Source organism: Microcebus murinus, chromosome X (assembly GCF_040939455.1).
Source record: "Microcebus murinus isolate Inina chromosome X, M.murinus_Inina_mat1.0, whole genome shotgun sequence".
Classification (NCBI taxonomy): Eukaryota; Metazoa; Chordata; class Mammalia; order Primates; family Cheirogaleidae; genus Microcebus; species Microcebus murinus.
In genome coordinates this window covers 34,677,390-34,694,987 of record NC_134136.1, presented here as the reverse complement: position 1 = coordinate 34,694,987, position 17,598 = coordinate 34,677,390, and the positions used below count along the sequence as shown (strand labels likewise).

The 17,598-nt window shown below is 36.6% G+C and overlaps 1 protein-coding gene and 1 long non-coding RNA gene across 6 annotated transcripts in view; one reads left to right on the top strand and one right to left on the bottom strand.

The window, feature by feature from the left end:
* The window catches only part of LOC142865782 (uncharacterized), a 159,933-nt gene extending 150,758 nt beyond the window's left edge, over positions 1-9,175 (top strand). For both annotated transcript variants that reach the window (XR_012915912.1, XR_012915911.1), the window contains 2 exons: positions 8,298-8,376; positions 9,092-9,175. This is a non-coding gene — a long non-coding RNA (uncharacterized LOC142865782). The remainder of the gene's footprint in view (positions 1-8,297; positions 8,377-9,091) is intronic.
* The window catches only part of PWWP3B (PWWP domain containing 3B), a 28,561-nt gene extending 11,272 nt beyond the window's left edge, over positions 1-17,289 (bottom strand). The window contains exons 1-2 of one of the 4 annotated variants that reach the window (XM_075999080.1): positions 17,210-17,289; positions 14,387-14,567 (exon numbers count right to left, since the gene is read on the bottom strand). The gene's annotated coding sequence lies outside the window, so the exon portion shown is untranslated. Of the gene's footprint in view, positions 1-9,138; positions 9,213-14,386; positions 14,573-17,150 lie in introns of those variants that run through there. The other 3 variants (XM_012787218.2, XM_075999079.1, XM_075999078.1) reach the window with 3 other exon arrangements.
* Positions 17,290-17,598: the final 309 nt, after the last annotated feature.

Here is a 17,598-nt window from a genome sequence, read left to right as displayed (position 1 = left end):
TACATACATAAAATTTTATTATTTTGCTCTTATAAAAAAAAAAAAGATTCTACAGAAGTCACCTCCATGGAGGGATAAACAGCCAGATTGGGCTTTTTTTCTCACTTTCCTCCTTTCTCTTCCTTCCTAATTGACCAAAGTAAAGTTCAGGCAGCCATTCTAGACCAAGAATTGACTTACAAAAAGGATGCAACTCACTGGAGCTGTGTGATACTGAGCCACTGAATAATGCTACACCACTTTACCATTTTCCAAACAAAATGCAAAGGAAAAGATTAACTCCATGGATAATATTTTATATTTCACTATTTCGTAGAAGGAGGTGGACAAGAATAACCAATAATAATAAATGCTAATACTATATCACTATTATTACAACGAAGATAGATATTATATATAAAATATCCAATAGCTATAAAATTTTTCTATATGTCAGGCAATGTTCTCAGCACTTGACATATTATCTCATTTAATAATCACATGGTTATTTTCTGGAGGAAAGGCTCATAACCAACTTATTCTGCATAACAACATTAATGTAATTCATAATGATGACAATGATGATAGAAACCAAAAGTGTTTTCTTACCATGTGTCAGGCACTCTTCCAAGTGCTTTATATACATCAACCCCCTTGATTCTCATAAAATCTTGTTAGGTGCATATAATGAGTATTCCCATTTTGTAGATGAGGCATTAAAGAGGTTAATAAACTTTTATAAGGAATCTAGAGAGTATTTTGCATATGGGGGTTGAATCCAGGTACTTTGACTCCAAAGTCTACACTCTCAATCACTAAGATACACTACACCTACCCTCACTGCAAACAGAAAATGCTCTATAAATGTGTGCTGGATGAATGGATGAATTAATAAATTTGAAACAGTTATGTACTGGGAGTCACTGGAACTTAAAAGAGAATGCTGTTCCTGGTACTGCATCTAACTTTCCTCCTTCTCCATATCTCCCATTCTCTTTCATTTCTCTCTCTAGTCAGCTAAGACAGAATGCAATATAACATAATGTAATCATGGGAATGAATGACATCCCATCACCTTTGCCAAATTCTATTGATGAGAAAGAAGACACATGTTTTGCCCATGCTCAAGGGGAAGGGGATTATACAAGGAAGTGGGTCACCTAGAGTGTGTCTGCCACATACTCTATGGTTCCATTTATATGGCATTTCCAAAAAGACAAAAGTATAGCTATGGTGAAAAGATAAGTGTTGCCAGGTGTTACAGGTGGGGAGGATATGACTATAAAGCACAAAGAAGTTGTGAGGGTGATGAAACTCTTGTCTTCTGGTGAGTGGTGGTTATATGAATCTACATATATATTACAATTCAGAAATACAAAAAAATGTCAAATATAGTGCATAGTATTTTAAAGTATGATTTTAATGTATAGTAATTCAAAGAATAAAAATTTAAATGGAAAAATAGAATAACCACTATATAAAAAGCAACTCATAATGTATGAGTATGCTTTAGAAACCATCTGCTTCTTCCTAAAGCATATTTAATAACAAAAAAACAAAAATGACACTCATACATAAATTTATTAAAAAGTGCCAGTTCCACTTGCACTTAGGATATAAAAAGCCATGAGAATGTCACCCATAACTTAACAATGATAAATCTCTAGATAACCTACAAAATCATAACTTTCCTTAAGCCCATCGGGGAACTGAGTTAAAGTGAATTCCAAAGGGTGACGGGCCCCTTTAAAAAGAGACAAAATGTATGCATCATTTCACATTTGTCAGAGCACGGAGACAGAAGTGGCTGTTATAAAAGCTGAGATTATAATGAATTCTTAAAGGTAAAGCATGGGCTACCTGTGTCAGTTAGGAGTATCTGGAGCCCCAGAAACGTATACGTTCACTGCCAAGTTCTCTCTCACGGTCCTTAACCAGAAGCTCACAAAATTGAATGGGGACAAAGCAGAATGCCTAAAAAAAGCCCACATCACGGATTCAGATATGCAGGAAACAATCAGCTGCTGCTGAGGGACAGACACACAGCCCCACAAACTTCTATGCAAACCCTTCTAACATGAAGAGCAAAAGCCTTAAGTCATTAAGGGAGAAGCAGCAAACTCTTTCCTCCTGGACCCAGACAAAGATCTATTGCTTCTGAGGGACTGGCAGAAGTAAAACTCATCCACCTGGAGAGGGAGAGAGAGATTGGAAACTCTCCCAATTCCCAGAACAAAGACAGAAATCCACTGTTGCTAGGGGAGAAGTAGAAGCAAAAATCCCCTGCCCTTGAGGAAACCCTCTCGGACCCAGGCCCCTACATGAATAAAAAGCAGCCCCACTACTGGGTATCTATCCAAAGGAAAATAAATCAATATATCAAACAGATAATCTTCATTCCCATGTTTATTGCAGCACTATTCACAATAGCCAAGATATGAAACCAACCTAAGTGCCCATCAACAGAGAAATGGATAGAGAAAAGGTGGTATATATACACAATAGAATACTATTTGGCCATAAAAAAGAATGAAATTATGTCATTTGCAGCAACATGGATGGAAATGGAGGTCATTATGTTAAGTGAAATAACCGGGGCACAGAAAGACAACTATTGCTTTTTTTTTTTTTTTTGACATTTTGGTTACATTTTATATCTTTGCTTCTCCCTAGGAAGGGTTAGAGGTATGCCCTTCCCCTCCACAATGCTCACCACATCCCTAAGATGTGGGTCTCCCCCCCCCAATCCCTGCTGAACACTACCATCATTTGAGCATTATAGTTTTAATCAGTCAGTACCAATTTGATGGTGAGTACATGTGGAGCCCATTTTCCTTATCGAGTGTCGGGCAGGTGGGAGGGGGGAGGAGGGGATGGGTGTATACTTACATAACGAGTGTGATGCGCACCACCTGGAGGATGGACTCGCTAGAAACTCTGACTCGGAGGAGAGGGGGAGGGGTGGCAAGGGCAATATATGTAACCTTAACAATATTTGTACCCCCATAATATGATGAAATAAAATAAATAAATAAAATATACAACTTTATTGGTTCAAAATAAAAAAAAGAAAGACAAGTACTGCATGTTCCCATTCATATGTGGGAGCTTAAATAGTTTATCTCATAAAGGTAGAGAGTAGCATGATAGATACTAGAGACTGGGAAGAGTGGGTGGTGATGAAGAGAGGTAGGTTAACAGGTACAAACATACAGTTAGATAAAAGGTATAGGTTCTATCGTTTGACAATAGAATGACTATAGTTAACAACAATGTATGATACATTTAAAAGTAGCTTAGAGTAGAGGACTTAGATTACTCTCAACACATAGAAACGATAAATACTCAAAGTGATGGACACCCCAGATACCCTGACTTGATCATTACACATTCTATGCATGTAACAAAATATCCCATATACTCCATAAATATGTGAAATATTATATATCAGTAAAAAAATAAAATGGAAAATAATCTAATAAAGCTAAGCCATTAGCACACAAAACATCCCTGGTTAGCTATTGCTGAGGAAGGAGTAAGCAAATATCTCTCACCAAAGATCAATCACAGATACAAATCAGAAGTTAGCTGCCATAGGGAGAGAAAAGAATGCTGAGAAAACCCCACCTTCATGGTCCAGGTGCACAGGGCCTCCCTAAGGTTAAGGCTGGACAGGACAACAGACAACACTTCCTGCCTCACCATGAGCCTATCACCTAATAATAACAGCAGCCTACTGCTATGAAATGGGCAAGAGCATAAAGATAGAATCTCCTCTGCCGACACAGGTATGAAAGGACTACTGAAAATTTAGGGTTGGCGAATCGCTGAGAAAAATCCTCTATCACTCCAGGCTCCAACTGAAACACACAAAATGTAAGTTATGCAAGTCAGGTGACAATGAAGTGAGAAAAGGAAGGAAAAATCTCTAACACATTTTATGCCACCAGCATTAACCTGATACCAAAATAAAAAACAAAAAAGTAAAGAAAACTACAGGCCAGTATCTCCCATACATATTGACAGAGAAATACTTAACAAAATGCTATTAATCAAAACCAATGATATAGAAAAAGGATAATATCTCACAACCAAATGGATTTTATCCTGGGAATGTAAGGATAGTTCAACATTGGCAAATTAATCAATGTAATTCACCATATCAACAGACTAAAAAGGAGGAAAAAAATGTATAAGTTGATGCAGAAAAGCATAAACATTTCACACATATTCATGATAAAAAACATTCTGCAAAGTAGGAATTAAATGAATCTTCCTCAACTTTATCAAGGGTATCTACCAAAAGAAAAAAAAAACCCTACAGTTAACGTCATACTTAATGGTGAAACATGAAATGCATTTCCCCTAAAATTAGAAACAAGGCAAAATCATAGGTCCATATCATAAGGTCCATATAAAAAGAAGAAATGGTCAGTTAGAACACTCCCAAAGACCTTGAGGGGGCCCCGGGCATTGGTAAAACAAGGCAACTTAAGACATTTAATGGACATTCAAAATATTCAAGGACTCCCTAAGGCAGAGGCACAAATAACAACTGAAACTGGATGTAAACAAAGAGTTCAATCTTATTTTTGATGTCTACTGTCTGAATGTCAGCCCACCTCAAGAGAAAGAACATCAGAGGAAAACTTAACTAAGAATGAGAATCCCAAGTCCAGAAAAAGGCAAAGCAGATAGTGAATCACTGCCAGGGCCAAAGGGACTGCATAATCTGTGATCAAGTGTATATGAACATAACAGAGAAGGGGAAAAAGAAAAAAAAAAAACCAACCCGGTGACCTAAAGATCACAAGGTAATAAATCAGCCACCAGGCAATGTTAAAATCTACACATATCAAATGGATAAAACTGCTAGGAGTCAAGACTCAGGATTATGGGATGGGAAATATTTTAAAAGTAATAAAAGAAAAGGAAGTTTGATGAGGACCTCACACCCCCACCATTATAGCACATAGACAAAGCTCTACCACTCTCTGAATGCTCAAGTAGAGAGACTAAGTTGTTATTTTCCTACTGGCATTAACAAAGAGGAAGAGTTATCTGGGATCTGCCTTGGGGAATTTAAAGAAAAAAGGAGTCATCTCCCCCCTCACCATTCTAAGATACCCATAGGAAAAGATCCAGGCAGAACCAAAATTACTCCTGTCAGCACTTTAAATAAAGGTACCTATCAGTTCTTTAGTGAGGAGACCTGAGAAATTGTTAAAGATCCAATGTCTAAACCTCAGAGTTTCTCAGGCAAGTATTATGGCAAGGTTGTTAGGTGTTCCAAGTTCTCAAACAGACAGATATACAGACATGTTTTAAGACCTAGTTCTAACTTTACTAGTGGACTGGAAGAACAACTGGTGCTACCATGTATCAAAAGATATTACAAAGTTAAAATAATTTTTTAAAGCTCAGTAACAGTTTAAGTGTGTTGCAAGAGGTACATATGGATGCAGGAAAGAAGGGGAAAAGAAGAAAAAAAATTTCAAAACGAACCATGGAAGATCTGAATATACACATGATTCATTAGTACATCTGGATACAGACTAGAAGTTGATCGGTGAACTCTCAATCATCTAAAAAAATTCTTAGGTCACTGGACTGTGTTTGACTGGACTGTGTTTGACTGTCTGGTTTAACCAGAAAAGCAGTGATTTTTAGATGCCTCTATTGCCGTAGGGCTACTAAATAGTTTTCTTCTTCAGTGGCTTGTTTATATTTCCCCAAAAACTCACAAGGAGGCTTAAATAAATAATTGTGAATGGGCAGTGCTAGAGGATACTCACTGAATGAAAAGGGAAAGAAAAAGAGAACAAGCACAGGAATTTTTTTTCTGTGAAAGAAGGAAGGTAGACAATAAAAATGGAGAAGATATACAAAAAGATGAATAAATACTGGGTACCAGAGAAACATATCATAGTTGGGGGAAGAATATATGAAAATTCACTAAAAGAGAAGTAGTTCTGTAATGCCCTAGTCTGTAGCCCTTATAGCTATTACATTTAGGGAACAAGTGTGTGTGTGTGTGTGTGTGTGTGTGTGTGTGTGTGTGTGTTGGAAGATGAGCAGCAAGAGTTGGAGAGTGTGTTAAGGACATTATTTCTGCTATTGGATGTTTTTTTGTTTTTACTTTGGGGCCTCTCAAGGTTTATTCTAGGGGAATCATTTTTTAACTCTTCTAAGCTGCCAGTGCTACCTTATCTATCCAAGGCAGCCAGACACAGACTAAGGTCTGTGTTTCCTGGACCGACCCTGACAACAACACAATGACGTCATTCCGAGGATGAGCTAAGGTCTGTGTCTTCTGGACCGACCCTGACAACACCACAATGATGTCGTTCAGAGGATGAGCTCAGGAGGCAAGAGATTTGGAATGGCAGTTATGGCTACCCATTGGACAGGACTGTTTTCAAGGATTTCTTGAGAGTCAGGCAGTTGGCTGGGGCATGTGAGTCTTCCATAAGTAGACATCATTATGACTATTTGCATACTTTCTTTATAAGGGTTTAGCATATTTCATGCTTTCCCAACACTAGAATCTGTGGTTTTTAATTTAAAATGCTATGGCTACTGAGCCAGAAGCAAAATAAATTATATTTCATATTCTCAACTTAGCATGTTTTTAATATGAAGTGTTTTGTGAAATGGGAAGAGTCTTACCCATTGTCACGTGGATCGTGGAGGGTCTGGCTCTGTGATCGGCCGTCTTGATTTTCACTCTAACTGCTTGTCCAGCAGGGCCTTTTCTCTGCTCAGCACTTCTGTGGCTATATTGCCTTTCTGTGGCTCAATGGGCACCACATGCAGATTGCCTAGGCCACATGCATCTCTGATACTAACCTAAGCTATCCGAAAGGAAGGCAGGGAATCATGCCAACTATATGGAAAAGGTTTAAAGAACTTTCCCTATCAAAACTCTAACAGGCATGTAATTCCAAAACACAGGAATGAGGAGAAATCTGTAATGTAGACACATGTGTATATTTTCCTTCATTTTCTTATAATATGAAATGCTCTCTGTGTCACAGTTATGTTATTTGGCTCATGATGAAATCATATCCTTGAGGAAAATTATGCAATGCAGACAGGAGAGAAGGGAAATAACAATTGCTTTGTGTCTACTATGGGGCAGACTTTATGCAGCAGCATTTTTTATGATTTCTGTTTGAGTCCTTACACCAGTTCTTGGGTGAGGCTTTTTTTCCCAGACACGTACAATGTTTTGAATGGAATTTCAACCACACTCTACATGCTGTCTCATGGTCTGTTAATACAAAATACGTTTCACTGCTTTGTTTGCTTACTTCATAAAAATAATTGTCTGGAGAAAATTTAGGATATCTCGCCAGCGCCATCTTGTGACCAAAGCCAGAACTGTCACTACAATGTCCTTGTAGGAGAAGGATGGGAATTACATCCTGCCTGCCAGCAGCTTTCTCAGGCTTCTAGAATATACCATGCTCAAATTTCGCATTTTGTTATGGCATTAAACAAAGAATGGAATCTGAAAGTCTTTATCTCCAATGGTCTGGTCATAAAAAAATAACTTCATGTTTACTGAAAATTGAAAATATGAGAAAGATATATGAAAAGAAAGTATAATTCAGGAAAAACATTCTTTCCTGTTTATCTTTCCATATTTTTTCTTTACATAAATACATGAATGCATATCATTTAAAATCAGCTTTTTCCCTGATCAAGTTCATGGTCTGCAGATTTTCCCATACCAATAAGTACAGGATGACCCAAAAATCGGCATACATAGGGAAAATGGGAAATTGCAGCTAAATGTACCTTTATTTACAAAACATTCATTACAGAATTTTACATAATTTTTCCTTTGTATGGAGACTTATGGGGCACCCCGTATTTTCAATGTGATTTTTTGTGAATCACTTCAAATGCAATTTTCCCCTAACTTTGCAACTTTATATCTCAATCTTTTTCTTCTGATATTGTTAAAATGACTATATATGTATTAAGGATTATTTTAAAATAGAGATAGTAAAGCCCATCCTGTCTCTCCAGCCACATAAATAACTCCATTCACAGGCTGCCTTATATTATTTCTGATTTGGTTAAACATACTCTATTAACAGTCTTTTAGCTTTAAATGACATCACATGGTGCTTGCCATTCTGCAATTTGCTTTTTCCACTAATGCTACTTCTCAGACATATTTTCAAATTACTACACGTTCATACTTTTATCTAACACTCCACTGTATGGATGCAGGATACTAGCTAATACTTTTAAAATTGTTTATAGAAATAAACCAAATCCTCTGTGTTTCTCACTCTTAAACTTAGATGATACAGAAAAACGGTTCTTGCTGACAACACTGTACCTGTGGCCGCAAAGGATGCGTTGCAGAGAGGACACACGCAGGTTTGTAGTTGACACAGCAACCAGGCTACCTGCTTAATCAGGTCCAGGAAAAATTCCACTATCAGCAAAAGACAGGGGGTGTATTGGGAGTGTGTGTGTGTGTATGTGTGTTTATGTATTTGAGGCAAAATGCATACAGCTTCATTGTGTTCTCTAATTATGAAAATGATTAAGGGATAAAGCAATTCTCAAAACGCTGAAACCACTGCAAACAGATTTAAAAGAAACCCAGTAATCTGAACACTCAGAGATGCAGACTGTTAACACAGGAGTCTAGTTCCCTCAATAAGGAAAATGCGTATATATATATTCACAAGTGTTACCACTCAATAGCATATCTGAATCCCTTTCCGTGTTCACGTACATTTATATTTGTGTCAGGATGCGTCGTTCACTTTGTATGTTTACGTTTTCCTATCAGTTCTTTTTTGGGTAGAGTTAATAAGTGCTTAAAACAAAACATAATAAAATCTGTAATGAAGATAGAAACATGGAATGCCACGTAAAAAATTAACATGAACAGCATGCCTCACTGAAGTCTTAACTTAGAAGCTGTAATCTGATCGCCCATTCCCACACTGAGGACTTTAAAAATATCGGGAGAAACCAAAATTCCAGAGGATTAATTCCGTCCCAATAACAGCAATCCAACCAAAACCATATTCCATTCCCACCTCTCCCAGGCAATCATCTCGATTTGTTTTTCACTTTCAAGGCCCGAAGAAATATCCAGAAAATAACTAGCTTTAAGACAGCCATTACCTTGAAGCTTCTTGTCAGCTGCAGCCTCCTGAAACGCAGCCCCTCCCCCAGACTGGCGGGCACAGCTCCCTTCCAAGCGGCGCTCCGCAGGCTCCGCCCCCTCCCGGTGATGGGGAAAGCAGGGGGCCTTTCCCTCAAATAGACAGAACAGACTCGCCAAGTTAAACCGAAATTCCCTTAAAGCGGAAAAAATGTTAAAACACTTGATTTATATGTGAAATAAAAAAACAGAAAACGATTTTAAAGCACCGGAAAGAGGAATGGCAACATGTGTCTCTTTAATTTACATTCAAACTGCAAGGGTAGGTGATTTCCTGGGGGGGGGGGGGAACATAGCAATGTTTTTGTCATATAATAAACACCCAGTGAAGAATATCTTTTACATGTTTTCCTTGTCTATTCTGCCACCTTATTTCTACAAATGATTTTAAGATCCAGCTGGTCAAGCTCTTGTTAAAAAGCTGGTCGAGCTCTGTTAAAAAGCCCTGCTAGGTCCTTGTTTGTGATTGCAGTGAATTGATATATTACTTTATAGATAATTGATTTTCTGCAGTTTCAATTCTTCTGGCCCTGGGACATGACATGTCTTTTCATTCAGGTCCTTCAGAAAGTTTCACAGGTTTTTTTTCAATTAGAGTCATTTCTAAATATAAAACATCAACTAAAATCCTTAAGGAGATAAGTATCTGAATATACTAAAATTGGAAACAAAAAAACCATGGTAAAAACACATTAAGTCAAATTTGAAAACAGAAGAACAAACTTGACAACAATGTTTTCAATACAAAAATATCTCTAATCTCAGAAGTTTGAGGCAGGATGATTGCTTGAATCCAGGAGTTTGAGGCTACAGAGCACTGTGATTGCTCCTGTGAACAGCTGGACAACACAGCAAGACCCCATCTCCAGGATTTTTTTTTTAATCGCTAAAGTGATTTTTACATATTAATAAGAAATGGCAAAGTTAAAAAAATGGGCAAAAGACATAAATAGATGATTCATAATGTTCTGAGGGAATAATTTTTCCCCACTCTTGCTATTTACTTCCTTGAGAGCAAGCTCATACATTTCAACTGCAAGTATTTTTGTCCTCTGTACAGTTGCAAACCTCTAGGCTATTTGATTAGATTTGCTTAACTTTGGGGTCTTGTTCTAAGACCCATTTGATTCTCACAATAATCAATGACCTGCAACTTATCATCTCCCTGCACTAAATGTCCTATAACTTATCTTTCCTTGTACTAAAGCTGACATTTTGGCTTCCATCTGCAACTCCATTTGTTTTATGTCAATTTATTCAATTTATTCAGTGGAGAAAGAGAGTTGCTACTTACTGGGGCTATTCAAAACCCAAACATTCAAAATAAAAATTAAAACTGACAAATATATAAAAGATATTCCCCTTCCCTAATAATCACAAATATAAACATGAATGAGATGTAATTTTTCTAATTTAACTGACAAATAAGCAAAGAGATGATACAATAAACAGTTAGTAAGGGAACAAGGAAATGGCCATTCTCACTCATGCCCAAGGTCACAAAGCTGGGAAGAGGGCAAGATAAAATCAGAGTCAAAATCTATCTGACTCCAAAACAGGAGATATACCTTCTCACCACCCAGTACTCATTGCCCTGTGCTTGGAATCTTGTCTCTTTGGTAAAACCAAAGATGATGTCATTCACTTTCAGACTGTGAGAAAATCGGTAAGTAGAACCCCAGAGTGAGTATTGGCTTAGTCTCATGTCCTCTTCAGTGAACACACTGGTGAGCTACATCCATCTTTGGTATTTATCATACTCATCCTTGAACTCTTTTCCATCTCTTATATACATCTAGATTCCTAAATAAATTTAAAAATATTTTTGTGCACTATACTTTTACACTGACTATATCTGCATGATAGTTTTCACTTGGCCTTAGAGTAATTATGTCAAGTCTCTTTTGTGTTATAGGGGCATGGAAGTAACTACCCTTTCAGAAATGACTATTCCTGGGCAGGGACTGAAAATAATTTGTTTACTCAGACAAGTGCCATTTTCACTCCACTCTCACTTAACGATTGGCAATTTCTTGTTCCTGTGCTTTGTTGTTTGCAACTACCTATTCAGTATGGGAAAATCATATTTCTAGCCTCTTTTACTAAGCTTTTCTGTTCACAAAATACTCAAGAAATTAAGATTTAATTTTATTAAATTTTTTATTGCCTTTAACATTGAGGTGTTATTTCCCAGGGAGGATTAAAAGCTATACATTATGGATGGATAATGATTCTGACAGTTAAGCTCTCTTAATGTTATGCTAAGTTTAAAAGCAAAAATTATAAAACATCAGCAAGTAAAGTTGATGAAGCCCTCACAACCCCATCCATCATCTCAGTGAGCATGTAAACACATCTTCTGCTGCATTCTAACTATTCAGGTTAGAGAAACAACTGTGCTATGACATAGCTTTTCCTGTAATGAAAAAAAGGAGAAAAAGAAAATGGTCTGCATTGGGAATTCTAAAGAAAGAAGAAACTATCATTTTTCCAGAGACCCATAACAGAAGGGGCAAGCTGGGTCGAAATTATTCTGGTAACCAATCTGAAAAGGATGTCAAAGGTTCTTTGGTGAGATATAGATTTGTTGACAGGACCTTCTAAGAGTTTGTCATGGAGGCATTATTATGACAGACTTATGTTTTTGAAGTATTCAAACAGACAGCCAGGAAGTCAGACACTTGTGGGTTTGAAATCTTTATTAGCTCAGTAGGGACAAAATTTTCAAATCCTTGACAACTATACTACATTGTCATTTCCACATCCTAGATAACATAGTTAATAAAGATGCACAGGTTATGTACATCTCTAATATTAATCTAGGTTGTCCAAATATCCAATATTAAGCTATATTTAAAGATATAATAATAAAGAGGTTTAGCTGCCTGGTTGTCTAGAAAAGCTGTTTTTTTAAAGAAACTTCATTCTATGGACCTAGGGCTAGTAAATGATTCTCACCTGTTGTATCTTTTTATCCCCCTCCCCCCAAACTTGACAAAGTAGCTTGAATAAAATGTTTTCAGTGGGTGATAAGTGGATTACATTAAGCCATGACAATAAAGAAAAGGGATGATAGGAAGTATACTTTCCTAAGTAGCAAGAAGGTGGACAATGGGAATGGAGATAAGATAAAAGCCAGAAGAATACATAGTGGGTATCAGACAGAGGGGGTCAGAGACATGGAACATATTTTGGGAGAGGGAAACAAAACAGAGAAGTATTATGACATCAACCCAAGACCCCATCCTCATTTTTTCTGTTGTATAATAAAAAGGGAATGTGTGTGGGAGGGACTTTGGTGGTATCTGGGACATAATTTGTGCCTATTGGACCCCAGTGGGTTGTCTTAAGTGAATGCTGGGTTTGAATGGTTTACTAAGTTGCTACTGCTGCCCCATCTGCCCACGGCAACCACAGGAAAGCTCATGGACACGGTGGGGTTCAGCACCAACAACCTCTTAGGAGTCAGAGATTTGTGACAGTCACTGGGAAAATAATGAAATGTGTTAAACTGCTGCAAATTATTTTTCAAGAGAGTACAGTAATGCCTTTCATAATGATGTTTCAGTCCAACCGGAACTACATGTATCATGGTGGTCCCATAAGTTTATAAGGGAGCAAAAAAAAAAATCCTATGGCCTAGTGACATTCATCAGAGCTGTCTTAACATTGCAGCACAACTCATTGCTCACATGTCTGTGGTGACGCTGGTATAAAGAAACCTATTGCACTGCCAGGCATATAAAAGTATAGCACATACAGTTATGTATGGTATATAATACTTGCTAATGACAATAAACTTGAAAATAATAAATGTTCTTGGTTTGTGCATTTACTATACTATACTATATTTTTTATTGTTATTTTAGAGTATATATCTTCTACTTATTTTTAAAAAACCTATTAACTGTAAACCAGCCTCAGGAAGGTCCTTCAGGAGATATTCTAGAAGAAGGCATTGTTGTCATAGGAGATGACAGCTCCATGTGTGTCACTGCCCCTGAAGACCTTCCAGAGGGACAAGATTTAGAGGTGAAAGACAGTGATAATGATGATCCTGACCTTGTATAGGCCTAGGCTACTGTGTTTGTGTCTTAATTTTTAACAAAAATGTTTAAAAAGTAAAAAAAAGTTATAAAAAATTTAAAAATAGAAATGAGCTTATAGAATCAGAATATAAAGAAAGAAAATATTTTGTTCAACTATACAATGTATTTGTGGTTTATGCTAAGTGTTATTACAAAAGTCAAAAGTTAAAAAACTTTACAAGTTTACAAAGTAAAAAAGTTACAGTCAGCTAAGGTTAATTTATTATTGAAGAAAACAATTTTCATAAGTTTAGTGTAGCCTAAGGGTACAGTGTTTATAATGTCTATAGTAGTGTACGGTAATGTCCTAGGCCTTCACATTCACTCACCACTTACTCACTGAGTAAGCAATTTCCAGTCCTGCAAGCTCCTTTCACAGTAAGTGTCCTATACAGGTGTACCATTTTTTAAATCTATTATACTGTATTTTTACTGTTCCTTTTCTATATTTAGACATGTTTAGATACATAAATACTTACCATTGTGTTACAGTTGCCTACAGGATTCAGTACAGTAACATGCTACACAGGTTTGTAGCCTAGGAGCAATAGGCTGTACCATGTAGCCCTAGGTGTTTAGTAGGCTATACCATCTAGGTTTGTGTAAGTACACTCTGTGATATTTGCACAACCACAAAATTGCCTAAGGACACACTTCTCAGAATCTGTCCATGTCATTTTACAATGGGGGACTGTGTACACATATCTAAGTAAGATTGTAAGACATTAAGCAGATCCTGAGAAATCTTTGTTACTATGCTATCTAGCATGTGGTAATGGTAATCTAGCAGAGTTTTCAAGAACTCAAGAGTCAGGACATTGGCTGGAACTTCATGTAGACACCTGAATAGCTTCCTGCATGATTTCTTCATAGTTGGGTAATACATGAGGATCTTTACCAGAGCTAGAAGCTATGACTTCTAACTATAAACGTTACGGCCATCGAATAGGGAGAAAAATGAACTGTATCCCAAATTCTCAACACAGTATGATTTTAATATGAAATGTGGTTTTTAATTTAAAATGCCATGGCTGCAGAGCAGGAAGCAAAATGCATTATTTCCCCAAATTTGTAAAATATTTTTAATGTGAAGTGTTTTGTGAAATGGGAAGAGTCTTACCCACTGTCACGTGGCTCCTGGAAGGTCTGGCCCTGTGATCCGTCTGTCTTGATTCTCACCCCAACTGCTTGTCCAGCAGGGCCTTAACTCCGCTCCGCACTTCTGTCGTTGCACTGACTTTTTGTGGCTAAACTGGTATCACACGCAGATTGTCCAGGTCACGTGCAACTCTGATAATAACCTAGACTGTCCAGGAGCAAGAAAGGGAATCAAACCACTTACATGGCAAAGGTGTAAAGAAATTCCTCTACCAAAACTCTCAACAGGTGTGTCATTATGAAACAGAATGAGACAAAAATCTCATCCATGATATAGATGCTATGTATATTTTCCTTCGTATTCTTATAACGGGAAATGCTCTCTGGGACATAGTTATGTTATTTGGTTCATGCAGAAATTAGCTCTCTCAGGAAATGTATGAGGTGGAGACAGGAGAGAAGGAAATAACTACTGCCTTTGCCTTACGTCTTCAATAGGCCAAATTCTGTTTAACTACTTAAAAAAAATTCTTTCTGTATGCATCCTCACATCAATCCTCATGTGGAGTTTTATTGTCATACATTTGCAATTTTTAAACAGAATTTCAATCACATTCTACACGCTGTCTCATAGCCTGCTAATACAAATACGCTTCATTGCTGTTTGTCCACTTCAGAAAAATGGTTGCCTAGATAAAGTTTAGGAAACCTGGTGACTGCTATCTTGTGGCCAAAACAGGAACTGCAGACACCCAGGTATTTAGTGGAGAACGGTGGGAACTACAGCCTAGCTTAGGCTTCTAGAATTTTTCATTCTCAGTGTAAGAGTTGTGTGCATATGTTATCCAAAAATGGGATCATAATGTCTTCATTTTAATGTTTTTAATTATAATATATCTCTTGCAATTTGTATATCTTTATTCATCTTTTGAATTTCCAAAGAAGAAAGCAAATCCACACAATAAAGGTCAAAATATAATAGTTTGCTCTACACATGTCTAGATTTTTTCCTATAGATATTTATAAATGTGCGTGTTTTTTGAAACTAGGCCTTTATTCTTCCAGTAATATATTTTAACATCTTTCCGTATCAATCAACGTTTTCCACATAATCTTTTTGTGACTTACTTCATGAGATTTGTCCATATTACTAAATTTTGCCTCAATTTTTCATAATGAAAATCATTCAAGCTTGCTGTTTTCAAGATAAAATTTTAAAATGAGTATATATAATATATTTAAGGTCAAGTTGTTCTGTTTCTGTACACTTACATTTCCAATTAATAAAGTAGCATGTATATTTTCAGATGTCTCTTGTGTATACTGTACTAATGCACATGCTTTTTTTTTTGTAAAAGATGGGTTTCTATGATAAAGGACATTTTGTAATTTGCTTATTTTTAGATATATCTTGGACACATTTTTATCATTGCATTTAGAGTTAGCTTATTATTTTTACAGCTGTGTAGCAGTCAACATTATGTATGTACTATCCTACATGACTATTGCTAATATGTTTTAAATATTCTGGATTCTTTCTCAAGAGTATACAGATAAATACCTTCTGCTTGACCCAGAGCTGGACTACAGCCTAAATATTTGAATTGTAAGAAAAACACATGCAATCAGGTAACGAGTGTTCTCAGATCAGATCCATAGAAAAATCCAACTTTAGCTAAAGAAGATGTGGCCATCTGTTCAAGTGTCTACAACAAAATGGATTATTCCCTTTTCAGTTCCATTATCATTTCCAAAAGAATCTAAAACTACATAAAATCTAAAGAAGAAAATATACATAATCAATCCCTGAGTTGTTTACGGCTTACATTTGAGTCTAATCCCTGTGACTTTTTTCCTCATTACATATATGTTTGAATATACCATTTGAAATTACATTTATTTATCCACATATTTCAACATCTTTTCATGTTTTATATGTTTAACAACATTTGGGGGAAGGTAGGTTGCCCCCCCCCCTTGATTTTAAATTCCCATCTCAGTTTTTATCACAGTTTTTATGCTGACATAGGTGCTATATGCTAAGTGAAATATGGAAGAAAGAAGTAGAAAATTTCCTCTTTTTTCCCTTGAAATCCTTTTTACTAGATATATGGTTTGTTGTTTTATTATATTAAGATATATCTATTTATATCTATTATTTTTATGATTTTTCAGATTTTTTATATTAGAGTACAAATAGGAATATAGCATTCTCTTGATAGAGAGATGCACAGATGTAGAGAAAAAATTGTCTTTTGCACATCATTAAAGCAGCAATTATATTAAGACATTGAGTATTCCTGACAAATAACCAAACTGCTAATTCTCAGAGGTACTCCAATTTGCAGTTACATATTACTTTAGATTACTATTTTAAAAAACTCCCCCAAAACAGTAAGATTTGTTAGAAACACAATCAACACATCCAAAGTAATATAAAAAAACTAACATCCCTACCTAACAACTTAATTTTTCATTTAGGATTATTATAACCTTTTTCCCCCCCAAAATAAGGATTAATTTCACAAGTTTTCTTTCATCATTTATCTCAGCCATCACTGCTTTTTGACTGAACCATAAAGTGCTCTATTCAAAAGTTAGCTTTTGCAACCTTATGAAAAATTTTTTCCGCAGGTGTAATCTGATCACCACCTCCCCCACTGTGGACTTTTAAAATCTCTGGAGGAACACAAAATCCAGATATTAATTCCCTCAAGAGACAACGACTCTCACAAAACGATACTCCTTTTCCGTTACTCCTAAGCAGCAGTACCTTCTTTTCTCACCTTTACTTTGTATCCTCAAGAAATCTCCCCAAATAACTAGCTTTTACGACAGCCATTACCTCCAAGCTGCTTCTCCTCCGCGGAAGCCTCCGACGCCTGTATGTAATGCGGCTCCTCCCCCAAGCCTGGCCAGGCACAGCTCGCTTCCAAGCTCCTGGAGGATGCTCCGCCCCCTCCTCGTGATGGGGAAAGCAGGAGGTCCTGACTTCATCTAGAGGGAGGAGAATCACCAAGTTAAACCGAAATACAGTTAAAGGGAAGAAATCTTCCTCTTAAAGAACTTTAAAGCGTAATGGTAAAATGTGTCTGTTTAATATACATTCAAACCCCTAGGGTGGGTGATTTCATGAAAAAAGGTAGCAAATCTCGCTTGCATGTAATAAAAATGTGGTTAAAATGTTCCTTACATATTTTTTCCTGGCCCTCTCTCTACTTTATTTCTGATTAA